Source organism: Macaca mulatta, chromosome 9 (assembly GCF_049350105.2).
Source record: "Macaca mulatta isolate MMU2019108-1 chromosome 9, T2T-MMU8v2.0, whole genome shotgun sequence".
NCBI classification, from domain to species: domain Eukaryota; kingdom Metazoa; phylum Chordata; class Mammalia; order Primates; family Cercopithecidae; genus Macaca; species Macaca mulatta.
Window position 1 is genome coordinate 105,503,109 of NC_133414.1, and position 8,058 is coordinate 105,511,166.

The window sequence follows — 8,058 nt, forward strand, 5'->3', positions numbered from 1 at the left end:
GTCATTATTCCAGAATTTATGGCCTAGGAGTCACTGACCTCACCTCACCCCTTTGTCTCTCTCTCTTTCTCTCATTCTCTTGCACGTGTGTGTGTGTGTGTGTGTGTTTCGCAGGAATTGCGAGAGAGGAGGAAAAAGGGGAGATGAAGTGGTTGGCTGGAAGGAAATGGCTGGTTTTGCAATGCAGTTTGGGGAGAGGAAAAGTAAACTGGGAGAAAGTTAGCCAGGCCTTGGAGCCTCCTTCCTGCATGGGTTGTAGAAAGAGAGGACATGTGCCTTTCCATTCGGAAGCTGCTCAGCTAAGTCTGGTTATTTGTCTGGGGAGTCAGGAGTCTAATGAAGCCAGGCCAGAGGCCTCTGAGGCTGAACAAAACAGTACAGGAGGAGCAAAAGTTACACATACACACACACACACACACACACATGCACACAAGCCCATTCTGGCTGGATTAAACAGAAAAAGGTATACTGTAATTCACAGGCTCTCCGATGGGAGGGCCAGAGAATTGACCCTGAAGACTTCCCAGTCTGGACCAATGTCACATGATGAAGGCTGCTCTAGTGGAACATTCAGTGTCACCACACTACAGCACAGACACCATGCCTGGCTTGTACCGCTGGTTCTGGACATGGGATCCTAGAAGCCTCTTGACTGTGCCCTAAACTCTTGCCCATAAATGGATTCTGTGAAACCCTAGCTTGTCCTCTCCTGCGAAGCCGTCTCTCACGGTATGTCTGGTGGCCTAAGCTTAGGGTACATGCCTTGGGGCAAGGGAGGCTGGGAAAGCCAGTGTTGACCTTTCCCTTGGGGAGGCAGGACTCATACCGCGGGAAATTTCCAAGTCACTGATAGAGTTCAAAAGGACAGTCATCAAGTCTGATATATATCCCCACAATAGCATTGCTGTATTGGGTGTGTGTTTAAGTGTGTGTGTATGAAATAGACAAATGATCTATATCTCAAGGTCCACTTTCCAGGACGGTTTCATCCTTAAAAATCCAAAGAATCATCATTCAAGCTGCCACCAGGAGCAGGGAGCCCAGTTCCCTCATTTGGGTGTCACTTGACACCTCTGAGTCCAGACAACAGCTCCAAGCTCCAGGTACCATCTGATCACTCCTTCTCCTTGTGGCTTTGCTTGTTCAGGTCAGCATTGCCCCTGTATGTGGGCCCAGGTCCCTTTCTCCCCTTACCCCCTGAAATGAAAAGCCGACACACTCTTCAGAGATGTACCAGGCTCATGGATGGATGGATGGATGGGCATGGATGGGCATATAGGCGGATGAATGGGTGGGTGCATGGACACCAGAGCTTTGAGGGACAATGGTCACTGTAGCCAATGACACCAGGGGGCAGTGCAGAGCAGCTTTTCAAGGCCTAACTCCTTACACTCTTCCATGAGACCTGGCTGGCCAGGTTTGGAGAGCTCATTTTGTTCAACATTTTCATTTGTGAGGAAGGAGTTGAGGCTCAAGACAGGAATGGCTGTGTCAGTAGCGCACAGCAACAGAGCTGGCTCTTCATGCGACTCCAGCACCCTCTGCATTACAGTATTTGCATAAGCCCACCTTCCCAGGCTTGGACAGCCCGGATGCTGCCAAGCCTCCCTCAGCTCTCAGTGACTCTGGAGCCCTTCCTAGGAGGCTCATCTGCGGCCAGCTGCTGAACTCAATCAGCATAGAGGAAACAGACAGTCAGAGTTCAGGGCGTTGGCCAGGCTGAGTCATTGTCTTCAGCCCCTCCGAAGGGCTGCGTGTTAGGGCTCTCGTTGGACACCCCTTCCCCAGCCATGTCTGTTCTCTCCTTTTGGAATCCGGATCACCTGGAGGTGATATTTCCCAGGAAAGGAAGGACCCCACGCTGAGAACACATCTTACGATAAATGATCCCTCTCTTCTCAAAATTTACTTCTGTGTTACATCCCCTCTAGCCCTGCTTTTTAATTTGCACTGCCTGTTTCTTTGGGGCAGTAGGGGTGGAGTGGGGGAGTACCAGTGTGGTGATGGCCCCTCCCACTCCCACCCCCATCCGTATCCATCTTTACAGCAGGCTCCTGAGGACCACAACTTAGACAGCAGAGACATCGAAAGGCTCACTAAACCTCAAATTTCCATTTTCATTCATTCATCTATTTAATTATTCAACTATTAAAAATATTTTAAGTCCCTACTATGTGTCAGATACTAAAAAAAAATCACAAACTTACACTTATTAAGCCTTTACTACACTAAAGGTGTGACATTTAGTATATTATCTTACACAAGCCTATGAAGGAGATATTTTATTTATTTATTTTTAATTTTTTAATTTTTTTTGAGACTTGATCTGTTACCCAGGCTGGAGTGCAGTGGCACGATCTTGGCTCACTGCAACCCCCACCTCCTGGGTTCAAGCAATTCTCCTGCCTCAGCCTCCTGAGTAGCTGGGATTACAGGCACCTGCCACCCATATCATTCAATTTGAAAGTATTTTAATGACTGTGTAATATTCTACTGAAGACATATAACTTATTTACCTCCCCCCACTGTTGACCTTATATCTATTTTAGAAGTGGTTCAGTGTTTCAGTGTTTAATATTTTCTTTCTTTCTTACTTTCTTTTTCTTCTTCTTTTTTTTTTTTTTTGAGACAGAGTCTTGCTGTGTTGCCCAGGCTGGAGTGCAGTGGTGCCATCTCGGCTCACTGCAACCTCCGCCTCCTGGGTTCAAGCTATTCTCCCTGCCTCAGCCTCTCAAGTAGCTGGGATTACAGGCGCCCACCACCACGCCCAGATAATTTTTGTATTTTTAGTAGAGACGGGGTTTTGCCATGTTAGCCAGGCTGGTCTCGAACTCCTGACCTCGAGTGATCCACCTGCCTCAGCCTCCCAAAGTGCTGGGTTTACAGGTGTGAGCCACCATGCCCAGTCTTGAAGGATGCATTGTTATTTTCATTTTACAAATGAAGAAACAGAGATCTAGAGAAGTGGTGTCACTTGCCCAATGGTGCACAGTCAGTGAGCCACAGAACAGGAATCAAACCGAGGAGGCCACACCCAAGTATCCGACATTTCCTGCAAGTGTTCAATTGTGAGGCTTGTGGCTCAGGGCTCTTCCCCTTCAGCTGCACCCCACAGGCAGTGCCAGAGTGCTGAAGCACGCAGCCCCAAGCAAGGGCCAATGGGTGAGCAGGAGTGGCAGAGATGCCCAGGCCTAGGTTCTGACCACTGAAGTGTGTTGTAGCTTTGGGACTTCTGGAGTGGAATTCCAGAATGTTCCATCAGGTTCCATTCTTCAGTGGTGCATGGTTGCAAAGCTGCAGCTCAGGGAAGAGCCCCTCCAAGGTCACTGGGTTGAGAATTGAGAACCTGAGGCTGCTCCACTGGGGCTAATGAGCCATGTAAGCGGGACCATCTCCCTTTGCTGCATGGGGGCCACCCGCTGCCTCCTCTGTGAAATGGGAGAGCATACCAACTGCCCTGGAGAGCTGTCCTCAAGATGAGATAAGAGAGCATGGACGTAAAAGGGTCTGGAAATTCGGAGGTCTTTGCTTGTATGAATATATGTCCTTCTTTATCGCCATGTGACAGGCTGGGGAGCCTTGACTGAGTTTCTCTGGAGATTGAAGCAGTAGTCAAGTTTTTAACATGGGATTGTCTTTTTGGTTTTGATTTTAATCACTGCCACACGTACTCTGTCCTAAAAGAAAGAGAAGTTTAACAACAACAGCAAAATATGCAGGACATAATCTTGCAAGTAGAAATGGATGTGGTTAACCTTGGGGAAAACTACATGGTCGACACTTTTCCCATTTTGCTTTAAACCAGTGGAGACTAAAGCAGAGCCTGGCCTCTGAGAGCCATTGCTGGAGGGTGGGTGTGGTGCATAGCTGTGTCCTTTCACCTTGCAGCCAAGCTGGGGGCTAAATATGGCACGGGACAGTTGGGTGCATTAAGGAAACTGAGGGATAGAATAGAAAAATAATGTGACTGGAAAAAAAAATTTTTTCTTTGATACAGAGTGAGACTCTACCCAGGCTGGAGTGCAGTGGTATGATCTCAACTCACTGCAACCTTCACCTCCTGGGTTCAAGCGATTCTCCTGCCTCAGCCTCCTAAGTAGCTGGGACTACAGGCATGCGCCACCACACCCAGCTATGTTTTGTATTTATAGTAGAGACGGGGTTTCACCATGGTGGCTGGACTGGTCTTGAATTCCTGACCTCAGGTGATCCACCCACCTCAGTCTCCCAAAGTGCTGGGATTACAGGTATGAGCCACTGCACCGGGTCCTAGAAACAATTTGTAAATGCATATTACAAAATAGTGTGTACAACATAACTCCCATTTTATAAAATACCTGTAGGCATACAGACAGCCCTGGATGTACAGAAAACACACTGGAAAGTTACACAGCACAATCTCACAGGGTTATCGCTGTGTGGAAGAATGATGGACAAATTTATATTTTCTTGCATTTTGTAATGGAAACATAGAGCTAATAAAGAAGCCAAAAAGAGAGAAAGTGATGCAAGAGGAATCGCGCAACCCTGCAATATCTTGGCTAATGGTCTCCTTGGGATGTGTGGAATTTCGGTGAAGCCACATCTTGTACTGCACATGTGAAACCTGTGAAATATAGTGAAACCCTGTCTCTACTAAAATTACAAAAAGTACCTGGGTGTGGTGGCGCATGCCTGTACTCCCAGCTACTTGGGACACTAAGGCAGGAGAATCGCTTGAACCCGGGAGGCAGAGGTTGCAGTGAGCTGAGATCTCACCACTGTATTCCAGCCTGGGTGACAGAGTGAGACTCCATCTCAAAAAAAAAAAAAGAATCAGTAGTAGTGGCCAGGCACTGTGCTTCACGCCTGTAATCCCAGCACTTTGGGAGGCCAAGAGATCGAGACCATCCTGGCCAACATCGTGAAACCCCATCTCTACTAAAAATATAAAAATTAGCGGGGCATGGTGGTGCGTGCCTGTAGTCCCAGCTACTCAGGAGGCTGAGGCAGAAGAATCACTTGAATCCAGAAGGCGGAGGTTGCAGTGAGCCGAGATCATGTCACTGCACTCCAGCCTGGTGACAGAGTGATATACCACCTCAAAATTTTCGTTTTTTTAGTAGAGACAGGGTTTCACCATGTTGTCCAGGCTGGTCTTGAACTCCTGACCTTGTGATCTGCCCGCCTCAGTCTCCCAAAGTGCCGGGATTACAGGTGTGAGCCACCGCACCCGACCACTACTACTATTATTGTTATTGTTCTTTCCAGCCCCCTTGCCAGTCCCCCTACTCCTCACTGTTCCTTCTTCCCCAAAGTTACCTCAGCAGTCGGGGGGCTGATCCTTTCTGGACTATTGACTCCTAAGGCCTCCTCAGGGCACTGGGGCTTTTTGAAGCATGGCTTCATCTCTTTTGTCTGCCTGGGAGGAACAGAGTTTAGTCACCCCAGGACTCCAGTGACAGTGGTCAGGCCTGGCCGTCCAATGTGAGGACACCCCCCCACCCTCACAGTTGCTAAAGGGCTGGCCCTTGCTCTCCTTTCTTCATCTGCTCAGGCAAGATTGCCGCAGAAATGAGCTTGAGGAAACTCCCAGGCAGACAAAGTTGGCTCAGTGGGACTCACACACGGGCCCTGCCCCGTCGATGCCGCCCCTGGGAGAGGGTGTGTAACTGCCCAGTGGGTTCACCTTGCCTGCTGCCTAGACAGAGCTGATTTATCAAGACGGGGGAATTGCAATGGAGAAAGAGTAATTCACTCAGAGCTGGCTGTGTAGGAGACTGCAGTTTTTTTGTTACTCAAATCAGTCTCCGCGAGCATCTGTGGATTAGAACTTTTAAAGATAATTTGGCAGGTAGAGGCTTGGGAAGTGGGGAGGGCTGATTGGTCGGGTTGGAGATGGAATCAAAGAGGATCGAAGTGAGTTTTTCTTGCTGTTTTCTATTCCTGGGTGTGATGGCAGAACTGGTTGAGCCAGATTACCGGTCTGGGTGGTGTTGGCTTGTCCATGGAGTGCAGGGTCTGCAGAATATCTCAAGCACTCATCTTAGGTTTTGCAATAGTGATGTTACCCCAGGAGCAATTTGGGGAGATTCAGAATCTTGGAGCCAGCATGACATCTAAACTGTAATTTCTAATCTTGTAGCTAGTTTGTTAGTCCTGCAAAGGCAGACTAGTCCCCAGGCAAGAAGAGGGTCTTTTAGGGAAAAGGGCTGCTATCAATTTTGTTTCAGAGTCAAACCATGAACTGAATTCCTTCCCAAAGTTAGTTTGGTCTATGACCAGGAATGAACAAGGACAGCTTGCTTAAAGTTTAGAAGCAAGATGGAGTCAGTTAGGTCTGATTTCTTTCACTGTCATAGTTTCCTCAGTTATGATCTTGCAAAGGTGACTTCAGGTATGGGGTGGGCTTTGAGGGCTTGAGCAGAAACTGCAATCAAGTGGGCAGAGAGAACCAGTGAGAAGGGCCATTGCTGCCCACAAGCCCACAAACCACGAGGCACAGCCACCTCTAACCACAGTGCAGGTTTCAGCCTGCCCAGGACTCCCACCTGAGAGGGGAATGCACAGGGGCTCAGCCAGACCCTGTTGGCCATGCCCAGAACCTTGGCTGCATCAACCCCGGGGAAGGAATGCCTTCCAACTCATCTGTTCAGGGAAGTCCCTATTTTTCTAACTTATGGAAAGCTTTGAGTGTGCTAGCTGTGGCCCGGCCACTATATCTTGTTTAAAGTAGACATGGTGTGATCCCTGCCCTGGGCCCCTAGTGTGTGAACAGCTTCCAAACAGGCAGCTGAACACTTGAGTCTTGCTCTTATTTTCCAGCTTCTACTTGGGTTCCTTTCTTTTGACTGATAGGTGTGCTATGGACAGTGGAGAAGATCACAGGGCTGGGCACCCCAGCGCACTTGCCCCTTCGCAGGCGTGTGACACTCTCTCAGGCCTTCCTACCTTTGCATTGCCATTCCCTTGGTCTGAATGCCTGTGCCCTGTCTACCTGGGAACTCGTGGGCCTCCTTGAAGAAGGGGCCTTGCACCACCATCAGGGTACAAGGTGGTCTTTCCCCGTCACCCTACTCTGGCCTGGCTGAGGTGGGTACCCAGCTGTGAATGCTCAGGGCGGTTGAGCCTGGGGATCTGGGAGGGTCTCACCCTGACAAGGTGGGAGGAAAGAGGCCCGAGAGAGACTTGAAATCTTTGCCCGAGGGTCAGCAGCCTTTGCATTCTGCTCTATAATATATCCTAATTTTGCAAAGAGATACCCCGAACCTGGAAAGGCGTATGTCTCAGAACTGATAGGTATAGACAGACAGACAGACAGATACATACATACACAGACAGATGGACAGACTCTCACAGAGAGATTTGGAGGGGGAGCAATGAACCAGTAAACATTTTCATACTGACTTTATAATATTTTTCCAGAGGAAAAATAAGAAAACCGGCTCACACCTGTAATCCCAGCACTTTGGGAGGCTAAGGCAAGTGGATCACTTGAGGTGAGGAGTATGAGACCCACCTGGCCAACATGGAAAAACCCCATCTCTACTAAAAAGCCGGGTCTCGAACCCAGCTACCCAGGAGGCTGAGACAGGAGAATCACTTCAACCCAGGAGGCGGAGTTTGCAGTGAGCCAAGGTCACGCCACTGCATTCCAGCCTGGGCAACAGAGAGAGACTCTGCCTGAAAAAAAGCAAAAGAAAGAAAAAAAAAAGAAGGAAAGAAAGAAAGAGAAAGAGAGAGAGAGAAAGAGAGAGAGGGAGGGAGGGAGAAAGAGAGAGAGAGAAAGAGAGAGAGAGAAAGAAAGGAAGGAAGAGAAGAAAGAAAGAAAGAAAGAGAAAAAGAAAGAAAGAAAGAAAGAAAGAAAGAAAGAAAGAAAGAAAGAAAGAAAGAAAGAAAGAAAGAAAGAAAGAAAGAAAGAAAAGAGAAAAGAAAAGCATACACAGAGAAAGTCCCCCGTGCACCTCTCCCCTCCTGTTTGGTTGGAAATATAAAGAGGTACAGAAGCCATCTGCAATGTTGTCTTTCTCTTTAGCTTAGAAACGAGACTGTCCAGATTTACGCTTGGTGGATCCTTGT

General features: G+C 48.4%; 1 long non-coding RNA gene across 1 annotated transcript; it reads right to left on the reverse strand.

Moving 5' to 3' along the window:
- Nucleotides 1-2,124: 2,124 nt before the first annotated feature.
- LOC144331206 (uncharacterized) lies at nt 2,125-5,436 on the reverse strand. Its single transcript, XR_013398172.1, has 2 exons — nt 5,302-5,436; nt 2,125-3,677 (listed from the first exon to the last, which is right to left on the reverse strand). It is a non-coding gene; the product is annotated as an uncharacterized LOC144331206 (long non-coding RNA).
- Between the last annotated feature and the right edge of the window lie 2,622 nt (nt 5,437-8,058).